Raw genomic sequence first — 19,897 nt, forward strand, 5'->3', positions numbered from 1 at the left:
AACCTGGCCTCAACTTGGAAATCCAAGTGTGCCACTGGAAAGGTGAGATGAAATCGCTTGAAAACAATATAAAGAACGCCGGAATCGAAGTTACGGTTTGGAAATGCAAGCAATTCAATCGTCTCCCGGCTCTAACCAAACAAGACAAACAAGCAACAAGGACACAATCAACCACGTGCAAAGCTCAAACAATATGATGCAAAGATGGTATGCTATGCGGGATGCAATATGCGATGCATATGCAAGATTTGACAAGGAATGCATGAACCTGGCCTCAACTTGGAAATCCAAGTGTGCCACTGGAAAGGTGAGATGAAATCGCTTGAAAACAATATAAAGAACACCGGAATCGAAGTTACGGTTTGGAAATGCAAGCAATTCAAATATGACCACGTTCTGCGATTTACAGCAAGTAGTCGATTAGATGCAACAGGATGAACATGCTACAACACTCAATCATGGAATCAAAATACATGGCAGGGATCCACTCATGATGCTTAACAAAAGACTAGCACTGAGCTATGGCCAATTCATCAATTAACAGGTTCAAACAAGCATGGCAAAAATGCATTTGGTAAACAGATTTCAGACTTAGTGAAATTAACACTTGTCTGGAATTTCAGATCAGATAGCACTCTTTGGAGCATGAAAACTATATGCTACAGGACCTGAACATGGCAAAGTAAAGCATGGCATGGAGATACTCAATGAGCTTAACAAAAGTCCCTTAGTGACCATGAGCCAAAAGGGATCAGAAAATACATTTACAAGCATGTGAACATGGCAAAAACATAATTAGTTCTCAGACTTGGTGAAAACTGGAGCATGCTGAAACAGATATCAAGTAGGCATGTTAATGAGCTCGATGCACTCACTACAGAGAAATTCATGACAATCTAAGCATGCACCCATCAATAATACACAAAATACAAGCTAGACATGGCAAGAACAATAACATAGCATGCACGGATCAACTACAACATCCTCGGCAAAATCGCTAACAAGTAGACAATCTGCCCAGGTTCACGAAATAGCAAAAGTAGAGCTCGATTGACTCAATCTATTATGCTCCATAATTGCAAACAAGGATATGGATGGATAGAGCACTAGAAGATTAACAAAACATCCTTACCGATCGTCCTCAAAAGAGGCACGGATCACTAGGAAATTACAAGAACATATGGTATATTGAGATAAACAGCTCAAGGACTTAGTGGAAATGCTAAGTCCCTGAAATCAGCATTAACGAATGCTCCACTTTGCAAGCTTATGCTAGTCACCACACACATCACAAAAATACATGGATTGCACCTCTGGATAGATGGAAAAACATATAACAAAACACATGTAGAGCTCAGGGGCATATCAGGCACACATTAATCATGGCAAAAATGACAAATATCTAATTGGAGAAGCAGATCTGACAATTATCTCAAATAGCACTCTTCCAACAGTATTTCGGGCATCAAGATGAGCTCAAATGAAAATTATGCCATGAGATGAAATGATGTGCTCCCTGAGACGAACATTTCGATATGCTATATGCCCAAAACGGAGCTACGGATGCAATGTTACGGCACGATGAACAGGGGCAAAATAGTTAGGGTTTCGGGCAAAAAGTCACCCCGAGAAGTTTTGGATCTGAGATCTGCACTGTAGCGGCGGCACGTTCTTCGAGGTTCGTCGGAGAAGACGTCGGCGGACTTGCCGGGGTGGTGAGGAGGTGGTGGTGCGTCGAGATGGCGCCGGCCGGTGGAGAGGCGGCGGGGCGCGGGCGGTCGCCGGAGCCGGCGTGGTGGCCCGGATCCGCCGGACTGGAGGCAAGGCGGCGGCGGACGAACGCCAGCGGGGAGGGCCGGGCAATGGCCGAGCGGAGAGGCGGCGCGGTGGAGAGGCCCGGTCGGGCGACGGGGAGGGCCGGCGCTGGGCCTGCGGGCCCGCGTCGGTGGCGGCGGCGAAGTGGGGCGCCCGGGCCATGTGGCGGCGCCGGGTTGGTAGGCGGAGGCGGCGGACGCGTCCGGCTCCGTCCGGACATGTCCGGTGGTGGCGGAGACGATTTTTTTTAGGGTTTGGAAGGGGAGATCCGGAATTTTGAGGAGGGGTGCTTTATATAGAGGTAGAGGGAGCTGGGAGTTTCCAAATGAGGTGCGGTTTTCGGCCACGCGATCGTGATCGAACGCTCTAGATGATGGAGAGGGTTTTGGTGGGTTTTTGGAAAACTTGGAGGGGTGTTGGGTTGCAACACACACGAGGCCTTTTCGGTCCCTCGGTTAAACGTTGGAGCATCAAACGAAGTCCAAATGGTACGAAACTTGACAGGCAGTCTACCGGTAGTAAACCAAGGCCGCTTGGCAAGTCTCGGTCCAATCCGGAAATGTTTAATCCCCACACACGAAAGAAAAGTAGAAATGACCACCGGAGGAGAACGGAGAGCCGGAATGCAAAACGGACAACGGGGAAAATGCTCGAATGCATGAGATGAACACGTATGCAAATGCAATGCACATGATGACATGATATGAGATGCATGACAACGATAACAACACACGGAGACAAAAACCCGAACCCGAGAAAATAAAATAACTTAATGCCGGAAACGGCAAGAGTTGGAGTACATATTGGGAAAATCATATCTGGGGTGTTACACACGATGCGGGTCCACATGCCCATATTTCACTGGCGATGATTGAATAGTGAAATGATATTTGAGGAGTGAGCTAGTGTTCTTGAGACACCAGCCGTGGACTGTAGCCGATGCACCTTCTCGCGTAAGCCATAGGCGCACTATACACCGACGGTGCTCCAAGATATTTTGTACTACATCTCACACGGTTGATGATAATAAACAGTGTGCATTCTACTTGATTTTTCATCTTGATTTGAATTACATAATGGAGTCACAACGGCAATGGACGGTGTTTGAATTGATATACCTTTTATCTGGAGTGAACATGCAACTATATGTGTGTCATAAAAGAATTGGAATTATTCAGGGTTCGTTTGAACATTTTACACATTAAATTGGTTTTCTAGCCATTTCAGGTGAACAGTTCAAATTTGAACAAAATGCACATGCTCCCGTGCATATAAATTGGTTGAAAAATCAAATCTGTATCCTTGGGAGCATGCTTAGGTCCCATGCAAGAAATGAGAATGAATTTCAAACACTGGGGCACCGTTGATTGCCGGCAAAACATTGAGATGCCTGGTTTTTAAATCTAGTAAATACAAAACTCGTCTGAAATTCATGAAACTTGGCATGCTATCATGGAGCGGCATTAACATGTCGTGGTACAAATTTTGTCCCATTTGGGGCAGGTTTGAGTATATGCTTCACACAAACCGGAGCTTCTCACAACAAGCATGATGGTTTTAGGTAGGGAACATCCAACCTTTGGGGATGAAACGATATCCATTGCCTCTTATTGCTTTCAAATTTTTTTCTCGTGTCAACATAGAACAACAGGAGTGTTGTGTGATTTTTTGTGACTTTTCGGGGTTCGTTTTGACATTTTTATGCATTAACTGAGTTTTCAATGCATTTTATGTGCATAATTCAAATTTGAACTACATGCACATACTCCAGTGCATATAAATTGGTTGAGAAATCAAATCTGTGTCCCTGGGTGCATGCTTATGTCCCATGCAAGAAATGGGAATGAATTTGAAACACCGGGGCACTGTTGATTGCCGGCAAAACATTGAGATGCCTGGTTTTTAAATTCTAGTAAATCCAAAACTCATCTCAAATTCATGAAACTTGGCATGCTATCATGGAGCGGCATCAACTTGATGTGGTACAAATTTTGTCCCATTTGGGGCAGGTTTGGGTATATGCTTCTCACAAGCCGTAGCTTCTCACAACAAGCATGATGGTTTTCGGTAGGGAACGTCCCACCTTTGTGGACGAAACGATATCCATTGCCTCTTACTGATTTCAATTTTTTTCTTGTGTCAACATAGAACAACAGGAGTGTTGTGTGATTTTTTGTGATTTTCGGGGTTTGTTTGGACATTTTTATGCATTAACTGAGTTTTTAATGCATTTATGTGCATAATTCAGATTTGAACTACACGCTCATGCTGCAGTGCATATAAATTGGTTGAAAAATCAAATATGTGTCCTTGGGTGCATGCTTAGGTCCAATGCAAGAAATGAGAATGAATTTTAAACACCGGGGCACCGTTGATTGCCGGCAAAACATTGAGATGCATGGTTTTTAAATTCTAGTAAATCCAAAACTCGTCTGAAATTCATGAAACTTGGCATGCGATCATGGAGCGGCATCAACATGCCATGGTACAAATTTTGTCCCATTTGGGGCAGGTTTGGGTATATGCTTCTCACAAACTGGAGCTTCTCATAACAAGGATGATGGTTTTCGGTAGGGAACGTTCCACCTTTGTGGACGAAACGATATCCATTGCCTCTTATTGCTTTCAAATTTTTTTCCCGTGTCAACATAGAACAACAGGAGTGTTGTGTGAATTTTTGTGATTTTTCAGGGTTCGTTTGGACATTTTTATGCATTAACTGAGTTTTCAATGCATTTATGTGCATAATTCAAATTTTAACTACATGCACATGCTCTAGTGCATATAAATTGGTTGAAAAATCAAATATGTGTCCTTGGGTGCATGCTTAGGTCCCATGCAAGAAATGGGAATGAATTTCAAACACCAGGGCACCGTTGATTGCCGGCAAAACATTGAGATGCCTGGTTTTTAAATTCTAGTAAATCCAAAATTCTGTTAACCATTCATGTGACGCCATGTGTCTTGGTTTTAATGGATGTAGGAGGTGCCGTGCAGACAGCTTCTTGACCTTGACTGAAAAGTAGGCATGCGAGCGCCGTCTGGTGCACAGGCTGACCGAGAGGCGTGCAAGATGTCCTTGAGTGCGCAGGCTCACCGGGAAGCATGCGAGCTTTATGCTGCGTAGGATCACTAGGAAGCGAGCCCTTTGACTTCCATAGCCGCCCGCCTTTGCTGCATCCTCTCCATTAATGGCGCCCAAGCTGCAGTTTAATTCACTTTTTAAATATGAAACACTCATCGCAAACATTTTAGTTAGAACACCTGTATGCAAACCGACAGCTTCCCCAGGAAGCCAAGAGAAAATGTGTCGAGCAGGATTTCTGCAGCTCTTGATTGCAAACGTTTTAGATAGAACACCCGTATGTAATGTGTGAGCAACGCAGGATTTGTGCATCCCTTCAACGCAAACGGTAGTTTTGGATGACCCGTGTGGAACCACATACAAACAATTTGGTAAGATTTTTCAATCCTTGTAACACTGCGATTTGTCAAAATATGAAGCTAAAAATCACTAGCAGTATCTAATTTTTGCAACTAAAATTCAGTAATTAAGCATATATTTCATTCATAGATTAAGCAGTCGTTCTGAATTTATACAAATAGTTCAACTCGACAGCTGAACCGACCAACTTTTCCCCAATTGTTGCCAACCATGTACTAAAATAGCTAGTTCAACATTTTTTGGTTAAATTTGAGGGCAAAGTATGGCACAGAATATAAAGGAGACTATAGACTAGACGGAGGTGGTACCACACGACCGCTCTGTACGCAGCGACACAACTGTCGGTCGGCTTATAGGCGACCATTTGTTGCGTGTTCAATTGCTCCGTGCGCGTGGTTGCTTGCGGTTCAGGCGGCCGCGGCGCGCTCTGCTCGCGTCATGTCGCATGCGCTCTGCTCTTGCGTCCCTCCGGGTGCTCTGCCCTCGTCCCTCCACGTGCGCTGCCAGTGTTTTGGGCCGGCGTACGATTAGGCACGTTCGTGTGCAAGTGGTTGCGCTGAGCGCGAGGCGACGATGCAGTTACCCGCTGCAAAAACTGCCATGCGGACGCGCCGAGAATCCACGCCGCCCGGCCCCCTTTTATACCTACGGCCATTTATCTTCATCTCTCATCTCACACGTCACAATAAGCACACCCACGAGGACATATATAGAGAGGACATCCAGCGGTTCCAATGGCAGTCCCCGTGGCTCCGATGGCGCTCCCAGCGGCCGACGATGACAATGGCGGGCAATTCACCATGCATCACGTAGTGGACACCCACGTGAGGGGGAAGGCCCTCTCGGTGGTGTACACCAACGATCCGGTCTCGGTGGAGAGCTCCGTCCAAACTATGGAGCAGTTCCTTGCCGAGGACAAGTACCGAGTGGTCGGCTTCGACCTCGAGTACACCATCGGTCGTCTCGGGCACGATTAGAAGGTTGCCATCGGCTAGTTGTGCGTGTGACATGACATCCTTGTCTACCACTTCCACCTTGCCACAAGGCCTTGCGAGTGTTTCTCCAGGTTTATCGAGAGCTCCGACTACAGTTTCGCTACGGTGGACACCACCAACGATCTAAAAGCGCTCAAGGTTTCGGACTTGAAATACCCGAATCTTGTCAACATCCAGCACCACTACAAGGTCTGGGCACTGACAAAAGAAAACTGAACTCCCTGGTTGACCTCGCCTCAGCCATCATCGACCCCTACTACGCGAAGATGAAGCAAGAGAGCGATTAGGACAAGAACGCCTGTCACAGTGTGTGGCATAAGACACCGGATGAACAACATGTCAAGTACGTGGCCATGGACATGTACACAAGCTACGAGATGTACAGTCAGATCATTGACATGAGGAACTGTCTTCTTCCTGACCTAGACGAGGGATCGAGCCACATAGGAGTGGCGGGAGCGTCACAAGAAGTAGATGACTAGACGATCGTTTCTCCTATGTTAGAATGCATGCAATTGTTTATTGAGGTGTGTGCGAATGATCTGTATAGTCACTTATGTAATTGGATGTTTATTTCAGTTATATATATATACACATGTTATTCTACTATAGACAGAGCAATTCACACGGCTTATTAGCAGCAATCGTCTGTGTTATTATTGGTCTTCACACACATTTCAGATTACGGACCTGTTTGCCATGTATCACACACATCTTGTTCAGTTGAACCGTTTCCATTGTGTTGCCTAATCACACACAGTTCATCCCAGTGAACCGTATGATGTATATCGCACATGCCTTCATCTGGCTGCCCGTTTCTTTTGTGCCTCCTCATCACAAATAGTTCATTGAGCTGAACCGTATGCCCTGCATCGAAGACGCAACTAAATTCTAAACCGTGTTTGATGCATCTGTCATCGCAAACATTTTGCACCTTTTGACGGATTTTTACACCACCGTTTGTGATTATGGCATCGCACACAGTTTCGTCGAAGGGTCTCAGATTCGACTATCGCATTTGGACCATCCTGCAGTAGTGAGTTGACATGGAAGCCTCCAGAAGTGGGACACACCAAGATGAAGAAAACGAGGAAGTACACCAAGATGAACCTCTCCACCTCGACAAGAGAACGACAACACCAACAATGGAGAAGGCCAAGGAGAAGAATAAGATGATGAAGAAGATGTTCCACCCCGACCCAAACAAAAGCTCCCACGAGTTTAAGCAAGAGTTTCACGAGACCATGCCGTTGAATAAATGTTCAACGATATTCAAACCGAGAGAATCACTCGGTTTAAACCTCATTTGGGTAATTTTTGTGAACATTATTCATTCATCTCTAGCATTGAACCTATGAAGGTTGAAGAATCATTGGAAGATTCGGATTGGATAAATTCCATGCATGAAGAGCTACAAGATTTTGAGAGAAACCAAGTGTGGACATTGGTCGAGAATCCCGACAACAAGCACAACATCATTGGTACCAAATGGGTGTTTCGCAACAAGCAAGACGAAGATGGACAAGTTGTTCACAACAAAGCACGTCTCGTCGCCCAAGGCTACACTCAAGTCGAAGGTATGGACTATGGTGAGACATATGCCCCTGTTGCTAGACTTGAATCCATCTGCATCTTACTTGCCTATGCTAATCACCATGATATTACCTTGTACCAAATGGACATTAAAAGTGATTTTCTGAATGGAGAAATTGAGGAGGAAGTTTATGTTAAACAACCTCCCGGCTTTGTTAATTCTAAGGAACCTGATCATATTTACAAACTCCACAAAGCTCTCTATGGTCTTAAACAAGCCCCTAGAGCGTGGTAGAAATGTTTGACCAAGTTCCTTACTGAAAAGGCTTTGAGATTGGAAAGATAGATTCCACTCTTTTTACTAAAAGGGTTAATAGTGAATTATTTGTGTGCCAAATTTATGTTGATGATATCATATTTGGTCAACTAACCCTCATTTTAGTGAAAAGTTTGGAAAGCTAATGTCGAAGAAGTTTGATATGTCTATGATGAGTGAACTCAAGTTCTTTCTTGGGTTACAAATCAAGCAAACTAAGGAAGGCACCTTTGTTTCTCAAACTAAGTACACCAAGGACTTATTCAAGAATTTAAACATGCAAGAAAGCAAAGGTATGAAAACTCCCATGCCAACTAGTGGACATCTTGACTTGACCAAAGATGGCAAACCAGTTGACCAAAAGGTTTACCATTCTATGATTGGTTCATTGTTATATCTACGTGCCTCCCGTCCCGATGCTAAGTGTGTGCATGTGTGCATGATATCAAGCGCCTCCAAAGAATGTCATCTTAAGGCTGTGAAAAGGATAGTGAGATACCTAATTCATACACCAAATTTTGGCATTTGGTATCCTAAGATGTCTTCTTTTGATCTTGTTGGCTACTCCGATTCAGACTATGTTGGTGACAAGGTTGATAGAAAGTCCACTTCGGGTACTTATCACTTTGGATGACCCACACTCTTAAAGATTATGGGATCTATGTGAAACATGTTCCATTGCTTTGTGACAATGAAAGTGCTATTCAGACTACTCGTAATCCCATTCAACATTCTTGAACTAAGCATATTGAAGTTCGTCATCATTTCATCCGAGATCATGTTGCTAAAGTGGACATTGATCTTAAGCATGTTTGTACTGATAAGCAATTGGCGGATATATTCCCCAAACCACTTGATGAGAAAGTGTTTTGTCGTTTGAGAGGTGAATTGAACATCATTGATGTTTCAAACCTGGAATAGAAACTCCATTTGGATACATGCAAGGCATGAGCCTTTGACTAATCCTTGATATTTCTCTTTTGATGATGATCATATGTCTTGGATTCATTTTCACCCTTGCATGCTAACTAACCCTTGTAGGTACTTAGGTGAATCTAAATCTATGAGATTGCAACACACTCACATCTTGAGAAATCTCTACATCACCAAGTCTCTACACCATGGTGGTTGAAAACAAGGAAGCATGAAACCCTTCAACATATCCTTTGAAAAATTATATATAACAAATTTCATTTGGTATCAAATTTCATGATTGTCATTCTGGATACACAAGTGCTCTTCCTTGCTGGACTAACCCATGTAGGTAGATGAACTCAAACTACAAGTGGTGCTCCCAATCATTGATGAGCCACATCAACCTTGACCATCCCACACAAGTTCAACTACATGATCAAGTTCAACACCACCACCCAAGGTACGTTATTCCATCTTAGAGAAGCTTTACCCCAAGTCATGGGTCAAAGCAACTCAACAAGAAGCAAATACATCAAGTGATTAAACGAAAAATGGTAACCCCATTTTGATCTTAAACGATGAGTATGACCTACGATTGAGTGTTCTCACTTGACTCCTCAGTCGATATACTCTAACATAGGCAACTTTGTCGCTGACCAATTCTAGATGAAGTTCTCTAGTGTTTCTCTGTATTCTTGCATTTGTCTCTTGCATATTTGTTTCCCTTCATCTAGATTTCTTTTCCTTTTCTTTGTTTTGTTCTGCATTCCCTGTATCCAATTCATTGCAAATCTTCCAGTTAATTCCTTGCAAATCTTTGTGAGATCTTATTTGCCTAGTGAGCTGAGGTGACAAAATGTTGTCTTTGTGTTGAACTCGGACACACTGAATTGCTACTTTCGGTCAAACCGAACCATTTCGGTGCCATCAAAGAATACAACTCGGTGCTACCAATTTCAGTGCTGAGAAGACAATTTGCCACATGCATCCTACACTTTTACTTCAGCTCCACTCAATGATTCTTGTCCTCTACCAGCATCACCCTCTATATGCTACTTTGCTTTGTGACTCAAGGACCAAACCTATTTTGACTCACAATCCAGAAGATCCCTTCTTGGAAATTGATGTCAAAGGGGGAGAGAGAGATCTCATCAAAGCTTACTCACTTAAAAAGGGGGAGAGTACTTCAAAGGGGGAGAATGCTTAATCGCATCAAACGGAGAGAGAGACCCCAGATGCTTGGTATTCAAGAGGAGAGAAGTCACATGTCTTAAAAGGGGAAAGACATGTTAGTTTGTCTTATGCTTCTGTGCTCTGATCTGTTTTGCTCTGATTTTCTGTTCCCTATATTCTCCCATTATCAAATGTAAGATTTAGGGGGAGAAAGACATCTAAGGGAAGGAAATCTTGAATTCATTGCATATCTTTATCCTTGGAGACATGTCTATATCCAATAGGAGTACCTAGTAGTCATTCTCTACATGTCATCCCAGTCTTGGTACTCTTGTGGTTTGCCATTTGCTGTGCTTAGTAGATATATCTGAGTTATCTAACCTTGTTTACTCAGGTTCATCTCTTCTTAAGCCAGCTTATGACCACAAGGTAAGTATGTGCATCTCACCCATGCGCCTGATGATCTCTTGCTGATGTACATATTGTTTGCAAGAAGGACTCATGAAGATGAAGGTACAATTCCTATATCCACATCATTTCCTCTGATGCATATAGCCAAGATACATGTAACTCATTTCTTGCTCTATCATGATTATGCATTCACATGCTCTTATACTCTGCATTTACATGACTGCATACGTGTAGGGGGAGCCTATGCATGTTACATATCTTTCCAAAGCTTTACCCACTAGTCCTTATATCTTTATCTAAAGCTTTGATGTATGTTGTTATCAATTACCAAAAAGGGGGAGATTGAAAGCACAAGTGCTCCCTGGGTGGTTTTGGTAATTAATGTCAACATATCTCTTATTGGACTAATGTTTCATCTAGTATATTTCAGATAAGTTCAACAAATGGGGTGGCGTGGACAAGAGGATATGGAACCCTTGTAAGATGCTAAGAACAAAGGATTGGCTCAAGCTCAAAAGCTCAAGACTCTACATTTTCATTTTAGTGATCCAAGATCACATTGAGTCCATAGGAAAGCCAATACTATTAAAAGGGGATGAGGTGTTGCTTAATGGCTTGGTTGCTCAAAGTGCTTAGTGATATGCTCCAAAACCCTCAACCAATTTCTCATATCCACATATGTCCCAAACCGAAAGTCAAACTAGGCCCCAGCGATTTGATCTATCCTGCGCCACCGAGTTCACTTGACATAGCCACTGCCAGAAACCCTAATCAATTCGGTCTCACCAATGGGATCCCGGTCTCACTGAGATGGGCTTGCAAACTCTTTGTTACCTGTTGTAATTATTTCGGCCCCACCAATATAAGCAATCGGCCCCACCGAGTTTGCCTGACCAACTCTCTATTTTGCTTATTACCAAAATCGGTCCCACCGAGTTTGTGTAATTGGTCATACCGAGATGAGGTTTTACCCTAACCCGAGCACATCGGTCCCACTGAGTTGATCATATCGGTCCCACCAAAATGCCTAACGGTCACATTATGAACTGGATCAGTCTAATCGAGTTCTCTGCTTCGGTCCCACCAAGTTTGGTAAATTGTGTGTAACAGTTAGATTTTGTGTGGAGGCTATAACTACCCCTCCACCCACTCTTCATTCGTGGAGAGAGCCATCAGAACGTGCCTAGACTTCCAGCATTCATTTTCTGAGAGAGAACCACCTACTCATGTGTTGAGACCAAGATATTCCATTCCAACCATATGAATCTTGATCTCTAGCCTTCCCCAAGTTGCTTTCCACTCAAATCATCTTTCCACCAAATCCAAATCAGTGTGAGAGAGAGATGAGTCTTGGGAAGACTATCATTTGAAGCACAAGAGCAAGGAGTTCATCATCAACACACCATCTATTACCTTTTGGAGAGTGGTGTCTCCTAGATTGGTTAGGTGTCACTTGGGAGCCTCCGACAAGATTGTGGAGTTAAACCAAGGAGTTTGTATGGGCAAGGAGATCGCCTACTTCATGAAGATCTACCCTAGTGAGGCAAGTCCTTCGTGGGCGATGGCCATGGTGGGATAGACAAGGTTGCTTCTTCGTGGACCCTTTGTGTGTGGAGCCCTCCGTGGACTCGCGCAACTGTTACCCTTCGTGGGTTGAAGTCTCCATCAACGTGGATGTATGATAGCACCACCTATCGGAACCACGCCGAAAATCTCCGTGTCTCCAATTGCGTTTGCACACTCCAATCCCATCGCTTTACTTTCTTGCAAATTGCATGCTTTACTTTCCGCTGCTCATATACTCTTGCCATGCTTGCTTGAATGTATTGTGAATGTTTAAACTTGTGCTAAAACTCCACCTTAACTTGAAGAAATTAAAAACTGCTACTTTTCTTTGTTAAGAGTCTATTCACCCCCCTCTATTCACCTCTTCTCGATCCTTTCACCTATCTTTGCTAGCCAAAAATTCCGCACTAAGTAGAGATACCACTTGTGCATCCAAAAACCCTTAAACCCAAATCTTATTTTCAAGCGTCCACCATACCTACCTAGGGATTGAGCAAGATCCCTCAAGTAAGTTGTCAACGGTGCAAAAAGGCAATAAAAATTGCTTCTAAAAGTGTGAGACCATTTAGTGTAAGAGAAAAATGAGCGTTGCACAAACTTGTGATGGTGAAGAATAAAAGCGACAGACTGCATAATAAAGGTCGCTATCACAAGGGGCAATGCAACATGACGTTCTTTTGCACTAAGGGGTTGAGCATACAAACAAATAAGCGCATGGCAACCTCTGCTTCCCTCTGCGAAGGGCCTATCTTTTACTTTTATGTATTTACTTTTATGCAAAGATTCAAAGTTTCCCTTCTATTCCTTTTTATTTTTATCCTTTGGCAAGCATCATGTGGTGAGGAAAGATCTAGGCACATATGCACAGTTGAATATAGACAGCATGAGTTATTATTGTTAACATCACCCTTGAGGTGAATACGTTGGGAGGCGAAACTATAAGCCCCTATCTTTCTATGTGTCCGGTTGAAATGTTTTGATCATGTGTATGCGGTGAGTGTTAGCAATCATAGAAGACTGCATGATGGTTGAGTATGTGGACTTGCCTAAAGGCTCCGATACGTGACCTTCCTAAAAAGATGATGAATTGTAGTGGCAAAGTTGACTGAGAACATAGTTTGTTGGTTTTTAATACACTTTTTGCTTCATACTTCGATTGTGTGATGAATTGTTACTTATTCATGAGAAGTATATGATAAAAGTCCTATGATAAAAGTTATATATTTAAGTTTGTTGCTATTATAATAATCAACATGATGCTTCTATGTTTGTATTTTGTTTTTATCGACACCTCTCTCTCTCTCAAAGCATGTGGACATGTTTTTCGATTTTGGTTTTCACTTGAGGACAAGCGAGGTCTAAGCTTGGGGGAGTTGATACGTCCATTTTGCATCATGTTTTCTTACTGTTATTTATAATGTTTTTATCCATAATAATGCTTTTTGGAGTAATTCTAATGCCTTTTCTCTCATAATATGCAAGGTATACACAAACAAGGAGAATTCCGGCAACTGGAAACCTGGACCTGGAAAAGCTACGTCAGGCTACCTATTTTGCACAACTCCAAACAAGCTGAAACTTCACGGAGATTTTTCGGGGGAAATGACACCGACGGGATCACAAGGAATCCCTTTTTGCTACAGTTGGCGAGCGCGAGGCTGTGGAAAGAGCAGGATTGAGAGATCAACGCGCGGGGGTGGGGATTATCCAGGATTGGGCCGCAAGTGATGCGTAATACCCTACTCCTGTTGGTTCTATTTATCTGGTGTTCTTGGACTAGCTACAAGGCGTGGAGGGTCCAAAAAATCCGAATCCCCTCTAAGTACGTCGCAGGTCTCCTTTTATAGTCAAAGGAGCTGCCACAGTGGCACGCAGGAGGTGGAAAGCTATACCGTAATCGAGTCTATCTCCTAGAACCACAGGACAAACGCATTTAATGCGAAGCTGACGTGCCCTTATTACTTTATCGGGGACGGCAAGGAAGCTCATCCCAGCTAACGCCGCCTCGCTTGGCTTTAACGCCCGTCCGAACCGACGAGGCGTGTAGCGCCACGCTGGCTGGCTACTGAGTTGGTGCGGTGGCTGAATCTTCACGAAGATCTGCATGCCACCACGTAGGTGCTTGCCGAGTCGGCCTAGAGGCCACATGTCGCCACACAGGCGCGTGCCTAGCTGGTGGGCTGGCAAATCCATGGGAACGGCGGTGGTCTTGACAGATGTGGGCCTGGCTGCGGCCCCGCGGATGTTTTCGTCAAGAGTCTTGCCGAGGCCCCGGCAAGGGTCTTGCGATGGCATCATGGTCGTCCCCGGCAAGGGTCTTGCCGGGGGTCTTGTGGGTATCCTTGGCAAGGATCTTGCCGAGGGTCGTCGTCTTCTGGTTATCATCTAGTCTTGCGTGCTTCTGGTCTCCACAAAGATTTGCATGCCACCATGGAGGTGCCTCCCGAGCCTTGGTTCCAAAGTGGTTGATGGTGTTGGAACCCTTGGGCTCAAGGGTGGTGGCTCGACTGGTGTTGGGCAAGTTGCCCCGGCAAGGTTCTTGCCGGGGCCGTGGAGGCCGCCCCGGCAAGGGCCTAACCGGGGGGGGGGCTCACCTCGCCCTTCTGCTCTTTGTGTTTCTGGCTTGGCGTTGCTCTGGTTGTCTTGTGGCTTTGCTTCCTTCCTCTACCTCGCTAGGTGTGGCCGCAGGCGCGGCTCCAACTGCCCGCGTAAAAGTAAAGGGGTAGAAAATAGGACCCCTCCTTTTGTGCACCGACAGGAGCCCCCGGGCCTGGGCCATACATAAGCGTGACGCGTTGTTGGGCTAGGCCCAAAACAGTGCGCGGGCATGCGGGGCCTAGTTGTATCGCAGTAACTCCCTCACCCATCGCACTTCCCCACGGCCCGCGTTGAATGCGCGACGTGGGTGTCATGCGTCGGGCGGTTGCTGCCCTCATGGGTCATGTCATAGTAAATGGTAAAGGGGCGGCCCGCGCCTTCCCATAAAAGGGAGGAAAGTGCAGGCCGGGGCTCATTTACTAGGTGGACTCGGGTCGCGGCCTTCACCACACGGTCACGGGGTGGAATGCGGTCGCTTCAGTCGTCCTCTTGATTCTGGTTCGCTTGCCATGTGTCCTCCATGCCCCGAGGATGGTACGTGGTGGACGCGGAGGGCACATGCCATAATGTGGAGGCGGGAAACTGGGTCGTTGCTAATTGGAGCAGCGGGTCGGTTCCGACTCCCTGCGCCCCTTGGCGGCCAGATTGGTCGATCGGGGCGGCCGAGCCTCGGCCCCGCCTCTTTATAAGAAGAAGGGGAGGGGGACTGCGTCCTTCGATCCTTCAGCGCTCATCTCCTCCGCTTTGACTCCTTTCTTCCCTTCTTCATGGCGAGAGGGCGTGCTGGTGCTCTGATGGCGGCGACGAGGGCCTCCGCTCGATAGTGTGCCCTTCCTTCCCAAGGGCTCATGGCGGCAGAGCGGGCCGCGAGAGGAAGAGGGAGGGGGTGAGCCGAGGCCGCCGTGGCGCTCGGGGAGGAGGAGGACGGGGCGGCGCACTGGCTTCGCCTGCGCCTACGGCCCCTCCTTCAATGGAGGGCCATGTCAGAGACCAGCCCCACGAGTTCTACGTCAGGCTACGTGGGCCAGTGCGTGGCCGCCTTTGTCTCCCCAGTCCATTTGCTCGGGAGATTGAGCTTTACCCGCCTCCGGCCTTGAGGTTGCATATGAGGGGTTGCGGGAATGCCAGCATGTGGGTTGACGTCGACTTCCCAGCCCCTCATGTTATGTATCTCCGCCATGGATGGAAGACCTTCGCCCGTGCCCATAGCCTGTCGGAGGGGCTGGTCCTCCAATTCAAATTGATGGAGGACAGCCTGCTCTCCATCAAGGTCTTCCTGCTCTTGGGAATTCGCTTAAGGTGTTGTGCGGAGAGCTCCTCAGATGGCGAACCCTCCTCCTCGAGCGGGAGTGATGAGGAGGACAGCGACAACGATGATGAGGGCGTCAAGCGGGAGGACGTCGACTTCGACTGACCGCGCCGCCCCCCTCCCTCGGCCCCACGCCCTGCCGGGGGTCTTCCTCGTCAAGCTATTCATCGGGGCGTTCCCCGCTGCTCCCTTTTTGCCATCACCTTCCTGGGAGGAAAGGGGCAAGAGCGGAGATCACGGGGAACCTATCTTTCTTTTTAAATTGTATGCACTCACCAAATATTAATTTCTATATAATGTAATCTCTCGAGCCCATGCGTGTATCTTGTAACCTTTATACTCGCACCAGCATATTAATGAAAAAGTCTAGTCCTGCCGGTAACTCGTGCACGTGTATGTCCGTGCGGAGGCGAAATGCCTCCTTAGTGTAAATAAACGATTCCTTCCGGCAAGCCACCTTGCCGGCGCCCCTTGTGCCTGCCGGAGAATCACAACTGCCGGGTTATAGACAAAGGGCCCAGCCCCCCGTCCACCTCTTTTTGACAAGGGTCACCACGACCATTCTGACCGAAGTAGCATTCGAGTCGGAAATGGGAGCCCCCGAGTCCTTAAAGACGAGTGGCGAGGTTTTCTAATGCACAAGTCACAGGTTACGAATACGAATAGGCAAGAGGTAAACTTTATCTGTTTGGTTTGCCGGGGATCGCCGTGCTGGGCGGTCTTCTTAACTTCTTGCCGGAGCCGGGTCCTTGGCGGGATCGTGTGTCTTTGCCGTGACTGGAAAGAAGTGAGGACAAAAGCACGGAACCTCGGTGGTTCACTAACATTTACTAGAATCAAAAAGCAGTACAGTAACCTGGACAAGCATGCATATAGGTATATACACAAACATGGAAATCAACAGGAAACTTATGCATACTAAGGGATTCCTTTTCCCTGACCGCGCACAGGGTATGCGCCTGGCTCCATACATAGGGTTACATGCCTCAGCGGCAAGGCTAGTACGAAACGGGGGTTGCAAAGGCTCATGACAACCGCGCCTTAGGGATAAAACTTGCGAAGACGTTTAATATTCTAGGAGTTGCTCGCCGGAATGCCATATTCGGTCTCCAAGCGGACTGCGCCAGGCCTGGTGACTCGTATTACCCGATAAGGGCCTTTCCACATCAGCGTCAACTTGTTTGGATTCTTGGGGGATTGGATCCGCCGAAGAACAAGGTTGCCTTCCTTAAGGCTTCGGGCATGAACCATGCGGCTATGATAGCGGTGCAAGGCTTGCTGATATCGAGTGGCTTGCACAGAAGCCCGAAGACGATCTTCCTCAAGGAGCATTGCATCATCTTGGTGCAACTGCTCTTGCTCAAGCTCATCATAAGCGAGCACTCAAGGTGACCCGTATATGAGTTCAGTGGGAGAACTACTTCTGCCCCGTATACCAGGGCAAAGGGTGTCTGGCCAGTGGCTCAATTTGGTGCCGTCCTGATTGACCAAAGAACCGTTGGCAACTCATCAATCCAGTGCCTTCCGCACTTCTGTAGCTTGTCAAAAGTCCTGGTCTTGAGGCCCCGCAGGACTTCCGCATTCTCCCTCTCAGCCTAGCCGTTACTTCTAGGATGGGCAACAGAAGCAAAACAGACCTTGCTGCTGAGGTCTTGAATGTACTGCATGAAGGTGCGGCTCGTGAACTGCGTGCCATTGTCGGTGATGACTCTGTTCCGCACACCGAAACGACAGACTAGTCCCTTGAAGAACTTGACGGCTGACTGTGATATTACCTTTCTCACTGGCTCTACTTCCGGCCACTTTGTGAACTTGTCGATCGCGACATACAAGTACTCAAAGCCCTCGGCAACATGGGGAAAGGGGCCCAGTATGTCGAGCCCCAAGACCAAAAATGGCCAGGAAAGAGGGATTGTCTGAAGAGCTTGGGCGGGTTGATGAAGCTTCTTTGAATGGAACTGGCACGCTTCACACTTGGTTACTAGCGCAGTTGCATCCTGGAGGGCGGTGGGCCAGAAGAAACCTTGCCGGAATGCTTTGCCGACAAGAGCCCTTGACCCTATGTGGGAGCCACACATGCCTCCATGTATCTCTGCCAACAGCCTCAGTCCGTCCTCTCGAGGAATGCACTTCAATTTCACACCGTTCGATCTTCTCCTATAGAGGGCATCATCCATGAACTGGTACATGCTGGACCGACGGGCTACTTTCTCTGCTTTTTCCTGCTCCTCGGGGAGCTCTCTTGTTTGGAGGAAACGGACGGTGCGCTTTGCCCATGCCAGAGCCTGGGGCTCGACGGCATGGACTAAAGGCTCATCTTCGGCTGTAAGGGAAACTGCTTGTATGGCCAGGGCGTGAGGCCCTACCGAGGGTTGCTGCCCTCTGGCAAGCATGGGACTCCCAGCAACGTCCTTGCCGCCGGCTCCTGGGAGCTCAGCGGGAAAGTACTTGAAGGGGCCCGCCTTCCTTCATCTGTTCTGTCCTGCTGATGGTTCAACGGATGGGTGAGTTAACTGAAGCACAAAGGTACCTGGTTCCACAGGCAACTTGAGGGCAGCATGCTTTGACAGGTCGTCGGCAATGCCGTTCTTCGCTCGGGGAACATGCTCTGCTTGCAATTCGTCAATGTGCTCTTCCAACTTCCTCGCTTCATCCACATAGGCCTCCATCAACGGGCTCTGGTAGTCCTTGTTTAGTTGCTTGATGACGAGTTGCGAATCACCTCTAACGATGAGCTTTCTGATTCCAAGGTCTGCAACGATCCTGAGACCGGCCAACAACCCCTCATACTCCGCCGTGTTGTTCATCGATTTTTCCTGGGGAAAGTGCATCTGGATTACGTACTTGAGGCGCTCTCCGGTGGGCACGACGAGCAATACGCCGGCACCAGCACCTTGGAGTGAGAAAGCTCCATCAAAGTACATAATCTACTCACTCCTCATCTCCTTCCCGGGGAGGGTGGTCTCTTGAATCTCCTCGTCGGGCGTTGCGGTCCATTCTGCTATGAACTCTACCAAGGCTCGGCTCTTGATTGTTGAAGTGCTTTCAAACTTGAGGCCAAAGCTCGACAGCTCCAACTCCCACTCCACAATCCTCCCAGTCGCATCTGGGTTGTGCAAGATTTGCTGCAACGGGAGGCGTGTGATGACAGTGATCTCATGTGCTTGGAAATAGTGGCACAGCTTTCTCGAGGCCATGAGGAGGCTGAAAAGTAGCTTCTGCATACCAGAATATCTTGACCTAGCCCCTTGCAAGAGGGAACTGACAAAATAAACTGGGTGCTGCACCGTCTTCTTCTTATGTCCTACTTTGCTCATCTGCTCAGACTCCGCCTTGCCGGGATCGGGTCTCGTCGGGGGTTCCGTCTTCCCGGTGTCAGACCCTGCCGAGGATGGCCCCGGTCCGCCACCCGATGGCTCCGCTGCTACTGTTGCCTCTTCCTCAAGTTCCCTCTACACCACCAACATAGCACTGACCACTTGATTCCTTGCTGCGAAGTATAGTAGCAACGGCTCTTGCGGTTTGGGCGCGACTAGTATCGGCATGGAGGAGAGATACCTCTTCAAATCTTGTAGTGCAGCCTCTGCCTCCGGAGTCCACTTTACTGGATCCTCCTTTTTCAAATTTTGAAAAAGGGGAGGGTGCGCTCAGCAGATTTGGATATGAATCTACTCAGGGCAGCAACGCAGCCAGCGAGCCTACGGACGTCTTTTACCCGCTCCAGTGCTTCAATCTGCTCTTTCGCCTTGATCTTGTCGGGATTTGCTTCAATTCCACGCTGAGACACAAAGAACCCAAGAAGTTTGCCAGACGGGACACCA

Source organism: Triticum urartu, chromosome 6, assembly GCF_003073215.2.
Source record: "Triticum urartu cultivar G1812 chromosome 6, Tu2.1, whole genome shotgun sequence".
NCBI classification, from domain to species: domain Eukaryota; kingdom Viridiplantae; phylum Streptophyta; class Magnoliopsida; order Poales; family Poaceae; genus Triticum; species Triticum urartu.